At 26.6% G+C, this 18,743-nt stretch overlaps 2 protein-coding genes across 3 annotated transcripts in view; one reads left to right on the top strand and one right to left on the bottom strand.

Annotated features, from left to right (window-relative positions):
- LOC111677556 (golgin subfamily A member 7) overlaps window positions 1–18,743 on the bottom strand; it is a 141,287-nt gene that overhangs the window by 112,329 nt on the left and 10,215 nt on the right. Inside the window, exon 2 of the mRNA XM_046950372.1 lies at window positions 13,363–13,395. The gene's annotated coding sequence lies outside the window, so the exon portion shown is untranslated. The remainder of the gene's footprint in view (window positions 1–13,362; window positions 13,396–18,743) is intronic.
- The window catches only part of LOC111684218, a 56,614-nt gene continuing 39,970 nt past the window's right edge, over window positions 2,100–18,743 (top strand). For both annotated transcript variants that reach the window (XM_046950363.1, XM_046950362.1), the window contains exon 1: window positions 2,100–3,275. The gene's annotated coding sequence lies outside the window, so the exon portion shown is untranslated. The remainder of the gene's footprint in view (window positions 3,276–18,743) is intronic.

Below are 18,743 nucleotides of genomic sequence, written 5' to 3'. Positions count from 1 at the left end.
AATAACTACATTAACTACAATACTCATTACAAACATCTTAAAGATTTTTTTCTATAATTTTTAATAATTTAGCTTTGGAAATGTTGAACAGACTGAAAAGTAAAATCCTTATTCATTAACCCTCCGTCATGCACATGTTCCGATAGTCACGTACGTAGCGCATGTATATGGCGAGATCACTATGTATTTCAGTACATTTATATGAAAAATATGCCATTTTAGTAACAATATTACGATATCTAACAATATTTGTAGAGGGTACCTGGAGACTCAAACCCCTAACCAAATTAGAAATATATTAAAATCACAGTTAAATTCGTAAAATATCTGGCCAGCTACATGCGCATGACGGAGGGTTATTAGTACATTTTTTTTCAATAATTACAATCGAATTAGGGTATGGTTGTGAGAAGCGGCTGAATGCGATTGAAAAAAAATCTGTTATCACAACGAATCTCTTTTCTCTGTGTAATACTTTGATATTCATATGAAATGTATCAATTGATAATATTCCATATCAAGTGAAATTTTTAAAATAAAACTTTTTCTGATAACTGTTTATGAAATACAATTTTTCTAAAAGTAGCTTCACAGCAAAAAAATCTAAAATTTTTGGTAATGGTCAGCAGTTATTTCATACATAACTTGGTAATGAGTGTTCATTATTAGTCACATTATTTAATTTAGCTGAATAGGTTATTACTGGTAAAGAACAAAGCAATTTGGATTTGTTATAGGCCAATTGTCTAGTATCTAGAGCATTTATTAAACAAACAGGGGGTTCGTGGTTCGAGCTTTGCTGGATATCATTTATTTTGAAGATTTAGAAGTCAAATATGACTATGATCATTAGCAAAATCGGCGGGGTCATGGACTGATTTCAGACATATTCAATAGGCTTCACCTGTACCAAAAACCCCTTTTAACAACACGCTTTCGATGCTTTTGTAGTCGTTTGTAGGTTGAAGACACAGATATCTTTGAGACTCAAATCAAAAAAAACCTATTTAATTGATGTTGTAAAAATACAAACGTTGTCATTAAACACACACTGGAAACAATAAAATACAACATTATTATTACATGTTTCCAGCTAAATGGCACTAGTATTTGACAAGCGATGTTATATGCTATAAAAAAAAATTAAAATAAAATTTTTTGAAATAATAAACAATAATATTGCGACATACTACTATACAACCATATAACACCGATTGTGAATCGGACAAATGATACTATTGTCGCAAAAAATGGTACCCTATTTCTAATCACTTCAAATTACTGATCGTTTATAGATCAGAAAATATTACAATTTTAGATCTTCAGAAACATATCATAGTTTTTTGTACCACATAACATAATAAAATTTGTATTTTTTCGCAAAATTTTAAAAATATAAACAAAATTAAATTAATAAAAAATAAAAATTAACAAAAGTGTTTGCTGTATTACTTTTTGTTCCGCAGTAATATGATAGAGTCAATAAAAATGTAACATTCGCATAACAAAACGATAATAATTGTGTTTTATCTAATCTTTCATTATAATAATTTTAATAAGAGTAAATAATGTTTTAATAATTTAATAACATTACATAATATTGTATTTGTTGAAAATTTAATTATAACATTTAATTAGTTATTACACAAACTCTTTTAATTAAAAAAAAAAAATAATAAAATAAAAAAGAGAAACATTAAGTGGAATTGTGTTTAAAAAATAAACAATCTAACAATGTCACACATTGACACTGTCTAAAAGCCAAGTTAAGACGAACAAACGACAATGTCAAACAGCAACAAGTGCCATAAAATGCAGTCGGTATTTGTTGTTAATAGTTTTTTTTTCAAAAACTTTACAAAATAGCTTGAAACCGGTCCAAAGAGAGACTTAACATGTAGCTTAATTCTCTTAAGTTGAAGTTTAAAGTCTCTTAATTTTTGTTTAATAAAGGTTTTACTTTTTGTTAACGTAAACTTTCTTTACGTGACGTTACTTTAAGTCTATGTTTGATGGAGCTATGTGTTTGTTTGTGTTGGTTTGATTACAAAAAACCTGGCTTTCTCTAGATTTGTGGCTAAAACAGTTAAGAAATGTATTTTACTTAAGACGGTTGTTGTAAGCGGTAGATTGTCATCGTACAAAACGGAAATTTTGTGGAAGTGCGTTTAGTTTTAAACTTGTTACAGAAGAAAAAAAAATTTAACGTAGAATTATTTTTTGTAAAATATTAAAGTGATTTTGTTTTAAGCGAAATTCATATAAAAATCTGTGTGGTGTTTAAAATTCTTTTTAAATTTATCACTTCGCTCTCACTCTACCCATTTTAAGTTGAAATTGTGTGTTTTTCTAACTGAACAGCAGCATTAAGTCGATATGTTAGCTGCTGCTTTGACTCATTTACACTAATATTTTTATTAAAGAAACTTACTGAATGACGTTCATTTGTTGCTATTGTTTTTGAAAGTATCTTGGCAAAATAAAAGTAAAAATTGTTTGTTGCTGTTGGCATCTTTAATAAGAAATTTTAACCGTGAAATTACTTTAACTACAAATTTGATTTGATAAAATTTTTATAGCATTTTTTTGTTGGCACAACGCAACTAAATAGTTTCAATGAACTTTAAATCGTTAAAATATAAATAAATAAATAGTTTTATAATGAATAAAAATAAAAAAATAATAAATATATTAAATCTATAAAATTTTGCAACAAAAACAAACCTCAAAGTGAATTAAAAGCAAAGGTTATTAAACAAAAAATAAATGAAATCTTTCGAAATAACAAAAAACCAACAAGTACTTTAGTTTCTTTTGTGTGTGTTGCTTAATTTTTCAGTGAAATTTGCTCCTTTCACCGGCAGACGACAACAGTAACAACGTCACCAATACAAAGTAAACCATGTCTTGTGGTCCTTACCAGTTTCACTAACTTTTGTATTGTGTTTATGACCTCAACATCTTCATCACCAATATTTGCAGCATCAGGCGTAACTTGTTTTTATTTTAAAACCGCCAGCCACTAAACAAAAGTTTATGCAAAAATTTCTTTTACTCAAAAAAGAAACAGTTCAGTCGTGTTCAAAATTTAAATTAAAAAAAAAAAATAAAACCCCAAAAGTTAAATCATAAAAACAACATCAAAAAACACATGCAATTATACATATAGTAAAATTTTTTATGCATTTCAATTCGTTTTAAGAAAACAACAACAAAATTGCTGTTTTCCAAGTGGATTAACTTTTTTTGGACCAACAAAAACTAACAAGTTAAAGGTAAGTTTTTTTTTGTTTGTTTAAAAATGAAAGTGAAATTTTGTTAAAATACTTGACAAGAATACATAAAAAATTGTTTATACCAAAAAAAATGTCAAACGAATACTGTAATGTGGGTGTAAATAAAAACACATTATTGAATTTAACTACAAATAATAATTATTTGTAGAATAATTAAAAATATTGGTATACATCAATTTTTTATTTAACTACTTAGAAAGGTTTGAAATTAACTTTTACTTTCATTTTTATTGCTAATCATCACTGCAGTAATATTTCGAATGCCCGAGTTTACTTTAAGTTTTTAGTGTAGATTTGTTTTTTGTAAACAATATTAAACAAATAAGAAAGTTATCACAGTAATATAAATTATCAGAGAAATATCGGGACTAGTTTCGTAACTAGTTGTTTTTGTTTTGTTAATGACTATTGCAGATGATGTAGTTATTTCATACATTACTTAGCAAGATGTGTTAGTTATCAAAAACAATTTTAATTTTCTTTTCGGGTTTTGGAGCCAATTTTCTGTAGCGTATGTCTAATAATGAATTAATGAGTACCCAGTAAAAGCTTTCATTACCATGCAAATAATTAAATTGCTAAAATGTACATACACAATAGCATTTTAAGTCATTATTTTAACACAGTGATGTCATTTGGAGGAAAGTACTTACCACAAACGATTACAAGTAATTAGAAAAAATAGTCATTGTAAATCACAAGAATAGACGTATACAGCATCTGTATCTTCACTAGCAAGATGACTAATGAAATAGAAAGTATTTATAAAACACATTAATAGTAACACCTTATTAGACTACTTCTATGTAATCCAGAACATATGTAGTAGTCATTGAAAAGTATGTTGTTAGGTAAGTTATTACAATTGAAAGGCATTACACAGATTTTGCTGGGTAGTTCTAACCCTAATCGATATTATAAAATTTTTTTAAAGAAATATTAAGTTATAAAAACCATTTCAGATAGAATAATAAAGCGACTTGTTACTAAAGCATTGAGTAAGAAAATAGACTAATAAACATTAAAAGACTGTTTTAAATCAGTAAAATTCAGGTAAGCACTTTTGTAATCACTTATTTTTTGATCATAGTCGAACAAAAATAAGTAGTTATTCACCTAAAAGTAAGTACCCAGTAAAAACTCGGTAATGGGTTGTACTTCCATAGCCATTAATTCTCAAAGAATACTACTTACCATCTAGATTATTTAGAAATACTCTAGTAATAGCTTTCTTATAATCAGATATTGGAGTACATTTTGGCTTTGGCATTTTGTTTGTGAACATTATTTGACGCGCAATAAAAGAGGTACAGTGAGTAGAACATTTGACTAACAAACTAATAAACAACTTCTTTGTAAAGGAAATTGCAAGTACTTCTCTAACTCCCTATTTATAAGCGAGCAGGGAATGCCTCTAATGACACCACATTGTTGAAATAATTAAATTTTTTCCTTAGTAGGTAAGTAAAGATTTTACTGGGTAGTTATTTGTAAGATAATTACTCAGTTGAAACTTACATGGAGAAGTAAAGGGTTTAAATGCTAAATTTTTACTTAAACAATTGCATTTGAAGTCATTACTTTAACAAAGGGATGACGTGCAAGTACTTACTACACTCGCTTACAAGTAGGCAGTTTTGTACTCACTACTATTGCTTGCAAATAGTAAATATTAGTTTACACAAAAAAGGATTTTTATCGTTTGAGTTAAAACAAGGCTTAAACTAAGTACATAACTACCACACTCTTTAGTTAGTTAGTAGCATTACTTATTACAAAAACAATTGGCTGTTGTTATGGAAGATTTTTGCTGCATAATGTGTACCGTCGTCACTTCATTAATTCCATATAAAAGCATCTATATAATAACTCGAAAGGTGTTAATTTAGGTAATTTTGTTTGCTAGCTTAAGCGCAAACAAAATTAAGGTGGATTAAACTTAAACACAAAATGCAAAAGTGTGAACAGCTGATGTAAAAAGTGAATATAGTTATTTATAAAAATAAACAGTAAAATGTTTTAATACTTGATTAGTTCAAAAAAAAAGAAACATCAAAACTCAAAATATATGGTTTAAATTTTAATTTTTTGGTAATTTTTTGTGTTCTTCTTTTTTATATTGCACATGCATTATTTCGTTAACAAAAAGTGACGTTTTCTGTTGTTTTTTATAATAACACTAGAAAGTTTAATACTGTTCTCTAAAACATCAAAGGGGATTGACATCAGAATCGATTAATTTTTAGATTAAGTAATCTGATTATAAATTGGCATTTGATCGCCAACTCAAAAATCCTGGTAGCTCTTAGAGGCTGCGAGCACATTAGTCTATAACCAACCGCAATTTTTCAAAAATTTACATCAAAACTTATTAATGCCATAATTTTGTTTGATTAAAATCGACACTCTTATTTAATCAAAAATATTTGTCTTTTTGCCATTGGCTTTATTAATCGTTTATCTCCCAGAAACCCACTTAACAAAAATACTGTTTTCCTCCTCCTCCTCCTAGATTTACTAACTATTACCGAATATTTGTTATCATCAGTATTTTCGCATTATTAATTTCACTGATTTCTTTAAGAAGTTTCTACTAACACGAGTTTGTTTTATATGTTCTTTCAAAATTATGTAAATTTAGACATATTTATTTCAATTACACTATGCAACAAATGTTGGATCTTCGAATCTTTCCCGAACGACACCAACTGGAAATGAAAGTAGACAATTAATAGACCCTATTGCCTAAAGGGTTTTAAAAAGTTAGCTCGTATTGTTTCTTTATAGGCTTAAATATGCCTATAAAGTAATGGTATACGCACAATTGGGACGAACGACGAAGCATTTCATTTGTTGCGTAAATTCGTCGAATTTGATTGTGTTCGAAATTTTTCGTACTGCGAATTCGTTTCTAAATTTGTTTGTTCGAAATTTGAAAAAGTAAGCAAAAGGAACAGAAATTATATTTTTTGTGAATCTCCACGAGATAATTTTAACAGCTTTAAAATTTGTTTGAACATTATTTCGAAATTCGAAAATGTAAGAAATTGACCTCAAATAGAACTAAAATTATATTTTTTGTGAATATTCCCAATTTTGAGATTATTTTAACAGCTTCAAAATTTTTTCAAACATTACTTCGAGTTTTCGAACTTAATTTTAAATATTACAACATAGCATTGTAGTGTCATCAAGTGTACTCCAAACTTCCAAATTTCAGACAATTCGGGCCACCAGAACTGGTTTTAATGGCTTTAAAAAATTTTTCGAACTTAAGTTCGAATTTTCGAAAATTTTATTTTTAGTTTTTATGACGCAGAGATTATTTTAAGACCATAAAATTTTTTTCGAACATAACTTCGAATCGTCTCTGATTTGTATTAAATTCGGTACACAAATTCTTTGCATACGCACACAAATTTTTGACTTAGAAAATTTTTTACATAATTGCAAAACATTAAATGCTTTTAAATTCAAAAACTGGAGCTAACATTTTCAAACCCTTTGATGATTTTAGTCTACTGATGGTTTACTTTCATTTCCTGTTGGTCTCATTCGGTAAAGATTTTCTTGTTGCACAGTGTTATATTTAAATACAATTTGAATTTAGAAGCATTTCATTAAGACGGAAATTGATACTGAATTATTTTAAAAAGAACTCTCATTCGAATATTTTTGCTTTTGTAAGAGTATTAGCTAAATGTTTCTGCTTAACTACTCAATTATTGATGAACATTTAAAAGGAATTCGATACATACTGTCAATCATTATGATTTTTTGGAAATACTACAAATAGAATTTTATCTTAGCTGCTATATATGTAAGTAAATTATTTACTAAGTTCAAAAGATAAATGTCACTGCTTAAGACATTTTTAAAATATACACATATTAGGTGTCGAAATTCCTGATGTGATTTACTTGAGTACCAACGTAACACGCAGTTGGCTATTTTCTCAGACACCGAGCTATGTGTAAGCAATCGAGTTGACTAATCTGTAACAATTACAATGGCATTGTAAAATATTATCAAATCATATATGGTCCCTATTGATTCGGCAACAGCACATCAATATAACAGAAAACATCTCCTTGCTAGCATTCAATGTTTTTAAAATTTTAACTTAAACTCCATTCAGAAAAAGTTATTCAAGAAAAAACATAGTACAAAAGAAACAAATGTTAAATTTAAAATTAAACGTTTAAAGGAAATTGTTACAATTTTTATGACAAACTTAAGACCCATTAGCTAGACAACAGAAAAAAATTCAGGAAATTGTTTTTATTTAAATACAAATAACCATTCTCTCATTCTATAATAAAAACGAAAACTTTTACACAACTTGTTGTGAATTATTTGCAACGACATAAAGAAGTTTAACAACAACTGCTAACTTTGGTTGTTAGCGTTTCTATTGAAAAATCTATAATTTAAATTATCAAGAAATTGTAAAAATGGCTTATTTTGTTACAGAAGATGGTGAAATTAAAGGAGGCGTGTTATAAAGTTATGCATGAATTATTTAAGGAAAATTTAAACTGACAACAGAAATAGTAAAGCATAATGGAGATGTGGGTAAAAAATTTAAGGTGAAATTTTTATTAAAGTTAAAATAAAGCAGTTCTAGTTTGTAGACGGGGGCATACTGTTTACATTAGAATTAAAACTTAAGAAAAATTATGAAGTTGTTATCGACCATCTATTCCTATAAAATGTATAAGAATAATTAAAAAAATTATTTAAAAAACCTTTTTTTATAAATTAAAGAAAAAATATTTGATAAATTTCTAAGTTGTAGAAAACGTTTAATAAATGTCTTAATTATAGATTTTTTGTTAAATAAACTTTCTAATTATAGAATAATTTTAACTAATTTTTTATTTATAAAATTTTTGGATTATTTTTTAAATTTTTTATAAATTTTATTAAAAAATTTTAATTTTTATTTCCTATTTATAGAAAGGTTCTTATCTATATAAAGTTGAGAAATATGCTGTCAGAAGTTATTAAAATTTATATTTATAAATAATTTTCGTTTTTCTGGAAAAATTGTATTAGTTCTACAACAAGTTCTAGAACACATGATTTTAGCCTGAACTCGTTCTAGTTTGGCATTGAGACTAATGATTTTTGTTTGAAATTGTCATCTTCGCAACTGATTCTGAGGAAGCGTTATGGAGTCGACACTCATTTTGTGGAACGCTCCTGGAACTAGTTCTTTAATCAATGATTTTTGTTCGAATTTGTCAAGCTCGGAACTAGTTCCATGGAAGCTTAAGCTATTTCGATAAAAATAAGTTTATAAAATTTTAATTTTTTGACATATTTTCAATTGATTCCAAGAAATAGTATGCGTTCCTTTGAACTAGTGCAGTAGCAATGTATAAGGAACTAGTTCTTTGAAAATTATTTAGAAGCATTTAATAACCGAACGGTTTCCAGTAGTAATTGCTACTACTACTGGTTTTATATAAGTAAAGAATTATTGACAAAATTCTTTACTTATATAAAACCCACAATGTTACGACATCGATGATAATAATTCGTGTTAGCATCCGTTGCCTTTTATCTTAATAATAAATTATTATTTCATCAATTTAAATAACTATGTTAAATCTTAAAATACATATTCAATTTGCTTTTCTGTTAAATAAATAATTTATTCGACTTTACAACAAATATGTTAATATTTTATCCAAGGGCGCGAGGGTAAACAGATGTAAATATTTTTACGAGCTGTAGAAGAAACCAACCATCCAAATAACCAATCATATAAAAACTCTCACTCTCTGTTGGCTTGAATCACCATTTAAACATTTCTGATTGTCTATTTGCGTTTGAAAAGAAAGTGTCATAAACATGTGAAATTTATTCAATAAAATAAAAACGCACAGTAACGTTGATGAAAAAAACAACAACTAGCATGCCTCCCCCCTCCCCAGAAACTTGACAAACAATTTACAATAAAACTGGAATATGGACTTTTTAAAATAAAATTTATACAAATATTAAATTCAACAGAAAAATATAAAAATCATCAACAACTACGACAACATCATTTTAAGATTATGCGTAATATGTAAAACAAAAGTTTTGGGATCTGGCTAGGGAATAACTAAGTGGTCGGCCCTTTTTTGTGTATAAAAATATAAAGAAAAATCAATAAGACAAACTCATTTACTTTTGTCTCTATCAAAACAAAAGTTGCATATGTGTGTGTGTTTTATGATTGGCTTTTTGGTTGCCGGGTTAGTTCTGCACACACTGTAGTTAAGTTTAAGCCAAGTTATCGTCATTATTGCGTTGTTTTGTTAATTTGTTAATATCAAAAAAGTTAGTTGTTGTTTTTTGTTTACTTTCTTTACATTTTATTATCAAATTAATTATGAGAGTTTTTTTCAATTTCTTTGCTTTAGCATTATTTTCTTTTTTTTTTTTTTTTGATAAATTTCGAAAAGTTTGTCTTACATAATAGAAAATTAATTTTAAAACTTCTTTCGTAGGAAATAAATAAAGTTAAGCCTAGGCAAATAGTATGATTAATTGAAATTTTAACGGAAATTACATCAAATATTTATTTTATCATGACCTTTGTCAGTATGTAACCACAATTGAATATTTAGCTCATTTAAATTATGTCTTGAATACAGATTAATTAATTGATAAATATGAGAAGTTGACGTCAATTTAATAAATATAAAATTGCGCATTTTATTTCTATTGGAAATTATTATTTCTAAAAATATAACTCATACATAAGTTATGTTGTAATTGGAATTTTAAATGAATACATATTTCATCTTTCAATGTCCGTCAACACAAAAATGTTTTTTGTTTATAAAAAGCCTTAAAAATATTTCTGGGAAATTTTTGTTGAAATGAGTCAGGAAATTTTTGCTATTACAGAATTAAATGTTATTTAAAATATATTGTTGCCGAAAGTAGGAAACATTTCCTTGGGCTAGAGAATTTTAACAGTTTTAAATGTTTTCTATAACGACCCACAATAAAATAGCTAAATATTGATGTTGTGAGTTAAACAATGAACTAACGAGTACAGGTATTTTGTGTGAGCATATTGTTTATGAGTTATACAATATAACTTATTAACTACCTTTCTGTAAATGCTTATTTAAGTGGTTATTCGTAAGCGTGTGTGGAAAATATTTGTCTTTAATGTCATTATATTCAATAGTCTCTATCTAAAATACACAAGTTTTTAGGAGATCAAAAAAAACTGTTTATTTCGCTAGTTCGCGAAGATTTTTGAGTTTTTTCTTCTATTATATATTTTTACGACTATATTCTAAATCATTATATAAAAAGAATTTAAAATTTTTGATGTTTTGCAAAATTTTCACAAATTTATATCAGATAGAGATTTTTTTTACGAACATTTTTTTAAAACCCTTAGATATAGAGTTTTTTTGTAAAAATATAAATTATTTATTTGATTTAATACCAATAAATATTATCTTTTATGCAATTTAATGAAGCAATATAAACCAAATTGTTGAAAAACCAACAGACTTCAAATATTTTTGCGGATTTGTGTTCAGCATGTACAAATAGTAAAAAAACTTATTTTTTAGGATAGAGACATTTAAAAATTGTTATAAAATTGCCAAAAAATATTGTTTTCTTTCCAAATTTATGTGACTGATGCGGGATAGTTTTCTGGATATTTTGCCATCAACATCTTATTTTCATGAAAATGACAGATATAGTCCCTCGATATGTTCTTAAAATTTAAAATAATATGCTCAATAAATATTTTTAAACATTGAACATTAGGAATGTATTAAAATAATGTATTTTTAATGTCATATTTTATCCTACAAGATATATTTGTGATAATTGATTTTTCTTATATTTTGAAGAACTAGTTTAATTGTATTCCATTTTACGTTCAGTTAACCAATAAATAACATGAAGCTACATTTGAATTGAAATTTCAAATGACAAAGTTTGACACATTACTTTCAAATGTATACATACCTAGCAAAAATCTCGGTAATGGGTTGTACTTACATTACGACTACTTTTCGATTTAAATTTTTCATGGGTATTTTTTTAAACTGACATTTTAATCGGTCTTCCAAAATACTTGGTTTTTAAAAGAAAAATGCATTCATATCTCATAAAATCTAAATTATCGATTTTATGTCCGATTTAAATCTCAATTTTATATCGAATGAAATACTATAACTTTGCTTTTCATGAGACTAATGCTTTTTTCAGTTTTCATATTTTTATGATTTTTTTATTGTAAAATTAAAATAATAAAACATGTTAGAGTGTTATATTTAATTGCAGACCAAACGATACTAAAAACAAAAAAAAAAAACACCAAACATCGAAAATCCACTAAAAAAGTAAAATATGCTCTAAAAGCTAGAGAATATGCCTTAAATATGCTTAAAAAATCTTAAATATTATATTCAAAAGTCCATAAGACGAACCAAAGAAAATAAATATAATTGAGTGCTATCACCCATAGATCTTATTAAATATGTATCTATTTCCGTTCTCACTAAATCTTATATACTGAACAGTAGGATGTGCCGTGGAGCAATTTTTTGGAGGAATACCTCTCAGTACAATATGCTCAAAAAAAATCTGCAATTTTTTAGAAATAGGTCTCGAAAAAACCCGTAATTTTAAGCTTATCGCAGGAAAAGTAATTACATATTTTTAGACTATTCCTATTTTGCAAAACAATTATAGTGTATTATAAAAAATTCTCAAATGGAACAAACCATATGCAAAACTATTTTTTAATTTTTCTGTACAAACTAAAAATTTTGACATTTTTGAAGCACTAAAAATTATTTTGTGGGTCAAAAATACTTTACAAAAAAATTTAAATTATTTTTCCTTGAATCAGCTTAAAATCACGGAATTTATGAGACCCATTTCAAAATAATCGAAATATATTATTTTTCTCAAATTATACTGAGGTCAGAATTAAAATGGCTGCTCTCGCAACACTCTACTGAACAGGAATATAATGTGTATTATTTAGTATTGCATTTTACATCGCAATGTATAAGGTGAGGTATATAAAATGAACTCGAAGGCTTGGAAGTTATTCTTTCTTTCGATTTAGTATAATAAAATTCCTGTTAGACCTCGATGTATACATAGCCTTTTTTAGCTGAGTATAGGACAAGCTTACTTATAAGCAAATGAGAATGATATAATTAGTTATTACGGAGCACTATGTCTGCAATTATTATATAAATGATCTTTAAGTGATTTTCTAAAGGTAAATTTGTAGGAATAAAAAACCGAATTGAAAAATTTTAGATAGGCTTCGTTTTTGGTGTCGAAACAAACAAATTTCATCAAATTATCTGAAAAACTGCGACCTGTAGTTTGCTTACAAGGGCATCGGATTCAGAAATCGATTCTGAAAACTGTTCTGAGATGATGGGTATATTTTGGGGTGTATGTATATGTCAAATATTTTCATGCATTACAAACACCAGGACAACTCCAATATACCCAGCCCGACATAATGATTTTGGGTATAATTAGACTTTTCAAGTCGTAAAGGCCTTGCTTACTGTCAAATTAAAAAGTTATAGAAAACATTTTCGTTTTCTTTGCCTTTAAGTTAAAACAAATAAAAAACCCAATTGTTAAACTAAAAGAATACAAAAATTTCTTTTCATCACCTTGTTTGTTGTCATGGTAAATGAAAATGTTTAGACCATGACACCCAAAACATTTCACTTAAAAAGACTTAATGAAAGGTATGGGGTTTTATAGACAGAGAAAAAGAACTTATAATAAATGTATTATTATAAAATAAATATAAAAAAAAAAACAAAAGACCCAAATTAAATAAAAGAAAAACACCTAATTCTGTTTAATGAGGTTTTAAAGTATGTTTTGTTATTTAAAGAAAATAGAATCAAAACAAATATGTACAAAAACTTAAATTTATAAAATTTCACTTATTCTTTTGTTGAGGAAACTCATGCGGATTTAATAAATTGTTTAATAATTGAAATAAAATTATTAAAAAATATAAATGACATAAAAAGTACAAAACACTCACCTTGAGAGAGGGGGTTTAAACAACAATATGAAGCTAAAAAAGAAAAATATGTCTGTAAGTTAAAAATATAAATATTTGATTTTTTTAACACAAAGTAAATTATAAAATATTAGACTTCAAGCTTGTTCAAAAAAATTAATAAGAAAAGAAAAAAATAAACGACCTTTTATATCTAACATGACATGTATTCGATTTAATGCATTAAGTGATTAATTGCTTGTAAAATTTCTCATTACAGGTATCTTTTGCTACTACATATTACTTGTATTTCATTAACGAAACAACCAAAATTATTTTTTCTTTTATAAAAAATATTTCAAAGAAAAATATATAAATAATTTTAGAAATTATGTGGGTACATGGTTCACGGAACTACGCATCAAAAATGAAACAAAGTACCACTTCACCACTTCAAACTTCAAAAGTAGTACTGAGAGATTTTTATCATCTGTGGAAGTAATGTTTCATTGACTTCCATAGAACCGAGAAGAATCTAATTATTTTTATTTAAATTGATTTCATTTTAGTAAATTTTGTTTGCTAAAATTTTTGGAGATATGCGTGTAATTCATTTATTTATGTTATTATCATTTGCGTCATTTGAATTGTATTCTATAATACTAAAATTTCACTATCTAATAACTTCCAAAAATAGGAACATAAAATTTAATCTCTGAGAATGACTTTAGATGTAATGAATTTGGATTGAAATAAAAAGGACATCTCTCCTTCTTCAAGTCTTTCTCAGTATTTCTATGAAGTAAATTCTACCTATTTTTCGCATCTTTTGAAGTTCTATATTCTTTTTTCATGACTTTATTTCAAAAATTCACATTTGAAGTCTATGTGTATAATAGGGTGTTCCATTTCGGTTACATACATGATATTAAGTATTGAGTTTTCTTTTAGTAATTATATTTACTTTTATATTTTTTTACTCTTTAATTAACGTTTTAGAAAAATGCTCTTTCATATAACAAACTAAATTAATATTCAAATATTTGTCACTTTTTATACCCTACACCATTTTATTAGGAAGAGTATTATGCGTTTGCGCTGATGTTTGTAACACCCGCATATAGTCTGCATTATTTAGAAAGACTATAGTAATGACTTACAAATAATTTTAAGTACAAACATACTTTTTGGTTTTGACTTTTTATTTTTAAACTTAATTTTTTACACAAAAGTAAAACAAATAGTATTTTTATATAAAAGTAAAAACAAAACTACTTATTGAACTCCTTATTTGTAAGCGAGAGTGGTAATGCAATTTTTTGCTGGGTTTGTTAGGCATAACATGAGCTTTGTACACAGAAAAAATTATCGGTAGTTTATTTTCAATTAACATGTTTTAATTTTCTTTATTTTTTATTTAAACAATTTTTTATTTGTCTTAATTATCTCGTTTTTTGAAACTGTTTGAAACTAAATTGTAATATTTTGAATAAATTTTTAATTAATTCAATAAATTTTTTAATTGATTAAAAAGAAATTTATGGCCTCCTTTTCTATTTTAGATTTTTTTAATATTTTATTTTGAATTTTTGTGCTAGTAATAGTTATAATTCTTAAATAGTCAATATAATTTTAGGCATATAATATTCAAGATTCTTGATAATTTATGAAACACTTTATATGTTAAATATTACAATAAAGTGATCATTTTTGTAAATGCTGAAGACATTGATAAAGGTCTAGTATTCCTTTAACATTGTGTGTAATCGATTAATAATTTGATTGTTTTAATCACCTTCTTAATTGATTTTTAAATAATTCTCTATCAAACAGTTTAATTTATTTGATTAATAAATTAATAAAAAATTAATTTTATATTTATTAAATATTAAATTTATACAATTAATGAATTAATCAATGTTAAAACTTATCTTAATTATTGATTCTGATTAATTCGTTATTTGGAAAAAAATATATATTTTTATTTTTTTACAATTTTTTTAACTGATATCATCATTTTGGTTATAGGTGCAAAACTTACTTGATACAATTATTTTGATAATTAATACTCATTTTTAGTTTTTTCTGTGTACGATATATTCAATAACAGTACTATAAAATCGAATAACTTTTCACATTCAATCGATACAAATTACTCGGCTAATCGATTGTATATTCAGGTGTATAAGAATCAGCATTTCAATATATCTTATAATAGATTTAAAATTACTTAAACCAGATGCTTTATTGGTTGAATAAACTTGTCATAGACAATTGCTTTTATTTTTTCTGCAAGTATGTATTTTTTATATATTTTTTCAACATTTTATTGCTTCACATACATCCATCCATCCATCTATGGCGTTAAGTTATAGAAATAAGAAAAATCCTCATTTTTTAAACTAAAATAAATGCGTTGATAGTTTATCAATGTCATTTATAAGATGTATTGAATGAAGGAATTGAAAGTTTTCTGTGAATAGGAAAAGCATTTTATATGGAATAAAAAAATATAAATAATGGGAAGGAAGTGTACAGTTCGTATGTAAAAATACATATGTACATTCATACACAACTTGTAAATACGTTATATATGTATATGCATTTCAATAGAAAACAAAAAAATAAAAACTATAAACATTTGCTTTAATCCTTTCCGTCGTTTTGTCGAATATATTCGACATTAAAATAGACTATGTTTTAAGGCATTTTATTAACTTAAGTTTTAATTTTCTTCGTTTAGATTAAACTTAAAAAGGTTCTAACAGATCTCAACATTAACAAGTCTCCTGGACGCTAGCTCGTCCATTAGCTAATCTTTTCGGCATTCTATACCATCATTCTACTCCATCTGATCTTCTTACTATTTACACCACTTATATCCTACCAAAAATGGAATGCAACTCTCATGTAGGGGCGATACTACAATGGAATGTGTTCCCTTGAAAATAAGGAAGGAAAATTCATTCTTCAGCCGCACTGTTCGTATGTGGAATAAACTTCCTGCAGATATATTCCCTGCCACTTTCGATATAAGAAGATTTAAATCAAATGTCCTCAAATACTATTCCCTCTATCCTCCTTCCCACAACCTATTTTCCAAATTCCAACACAATGCTTCGCATAAGTAGAAGTCATCCCCTGAGTGCTGGTCCAAATAAAAACAAGTATGAATGTATAGTCGGACATTGCCGACTATATAATAAAGCATTTAATTTTTTCTTTAACCGTATTGTGGAGTATTTTTACTTATAATTGACAAATAAGAGATTTTCTACAAGAGGGCTCATAGGGGAATAAGGGTAAATATGGACTTATCCCTATAAATTTTGTTAGAGGAATTTACGTCTACTTCAAAATTATTTATGTAGATTTTAATTGATTTATTAGAAATTATAAGTGAATTTTGACCTTCAAGACATTTTCTGAGGGGAGTTTGTATGGGGACTAGGGTCAAATGAGGCCCGATTACTATAAAAATTAGTAGTGTCATTTATCGTTCTATAAAACTAAGTTTTGCAGATTTTTGTTGATATAATAGAACATTTAGCGTAATTATGAGCCTAAAGGCCCGATTCGGGGGGTACGGTTGTATGGGGGCTAGGCGAAATAATGGACCGATTTCAACCATTTTCAATAGCGTTCGTCCTTATATTCGACATTTAACTTTGATGTCTTTTATTTCACTAGGGATAACTCTAAATCAAAAAATGTTATTTTTCCCGAATTCAGCATAATTAAATTATCTTAAATACAAGTTTTAATTTTTTTTCTCGACATAAACCCTGAAAGGGTTAAAAGCTTAAAATAGTCTTTTAGGGTTTCTAAAGAATTTTTTACTTAAAGTTTATAATACATATTTATTTATTGGTTATGTAACCCAGTAAGAACTTGGTAATGACATGTACTTACACAATAATTTACTACTTTTCTTACAAGGTAAGGGGTTAGCTTCTTCACGCTGAAGCTGACTTTGCTGGTTTACTTTTATTATATTCTTAATTCTTTACTTTTCAAAGTTTTTGAATGGTTTAATTTGGTACTTTAAAAAAATTATTTATATTGGGTATTTACTTACTTGGTAAGTAGGCAAGTTACCTTTTGGGTATATAACTACTTATTTTTGTTCGACGATGACAAAAAATGACTTGTTACAAATTTCATTAATACTTTTCCGGATTTAAAGCTGGTTTTACATTTATTCTATAACTCAATGCCCCATTAAAATGTAATTTTATCATTCTATCTGAAATGGTTTCCACACAAATGTAAATATCAACATTTCTTAAAAAAAACTTCGACTACGGTTAGAAACCATATTAATTAATTTTTGTTATTGATAACGACAACTTATTACCAAGTAATGTATGACATAACTACATTACCTACAACACTCGTTACCAAAATTTTAAAATATTTTACTGGGAAGCTTTCACATGACTTAAACTCTATTCCAACTCAAATATTGGTAAGAATTTTACAATTTGCAATCGAAATACCAAACAAAGCTTTCAAATATGTCAATTTCTTTTTCTCAGTTATTAAAATTACCCAACAGGAACTTAAAATGAAAAGCATTGTATTTAAATGCTAAAACTAGAAAAAATAAGAGTTTTTTTTTTTGATTTTGCCTACAAAGTAAGTCATTAAAAAAGTAGTTAATTGTAGTCATTTAAGCATAGGTTATTCTGGTCATATATATAATTAATTATGTATGGCTTCTAATTAGATAAGTGGATAATTAAAAAGTGTACTGAAAAGAATATAATATTTAAAAATATACTCTGTGATTTTCTTTATCTCAAGCAAATTTAATTAACCACAAATATTGAATAATTATTTACTATTTCATCAATTTGTTGTTGCCTGACAAATTTATGTTTATTAAAAAAATGTCAGTAAATATCATTTAATTACTTACAATTTCACTATTTTATAAATTTGTTATTTTAAATGAAAGTAAACTTAATATGTATAACTTTTTTTATATTTATAAAAGTTGACAAATGTCTTCCAATTTAAATATCTTAAACTATTTAATGTAATTTCAATGGCAACTATATCAACATTATGTGGCCTCCGGTAGGTTAGTGGTTAGTGTTCTAGTCTGGTAGATCGGAGGTGGTGGGTTCGATTCCGACCTGAGACACTGGGTAAGGAGCGCACAACAGGCCCGATAGAGACCTAGGTGTATTTCTTCGGATTTTATGTATATACATCCTCCTTTCAAACTAATTAACTAATATAAACATTATTGAGTGAAAATTCAACTATTTATCACTTCATTTTCCCACTGTTTGACCCGATTTTTTATTAGACCCTACAATAGTGCGTTTGTGCTGATGTTTGTAACACCCAAAAAATATTGGCCCTAACCTTTAAAGTATACCAATTGGCGCAGAATTACTTTTTGAGTCGATTTA

The sequence above is a fragment of the Lucilia cuprina genome, chromosome 4 (assembly GCF_022045245.1).
Source record: "Lucilia cuprina isolate Lc7/37 chromosome 4, ASM2204524v1, whole genome shotgun sequence".
NCBI classification, from domain to species: Eukaryota; Metazoa; Arthropoda; class Insecta; order Diptera; family Calliphoridae; genus Lucilia; species Lucilia cuprina.
This window is presented reverse-complemented; position numbering and strand designations above follow the sequence as displayed.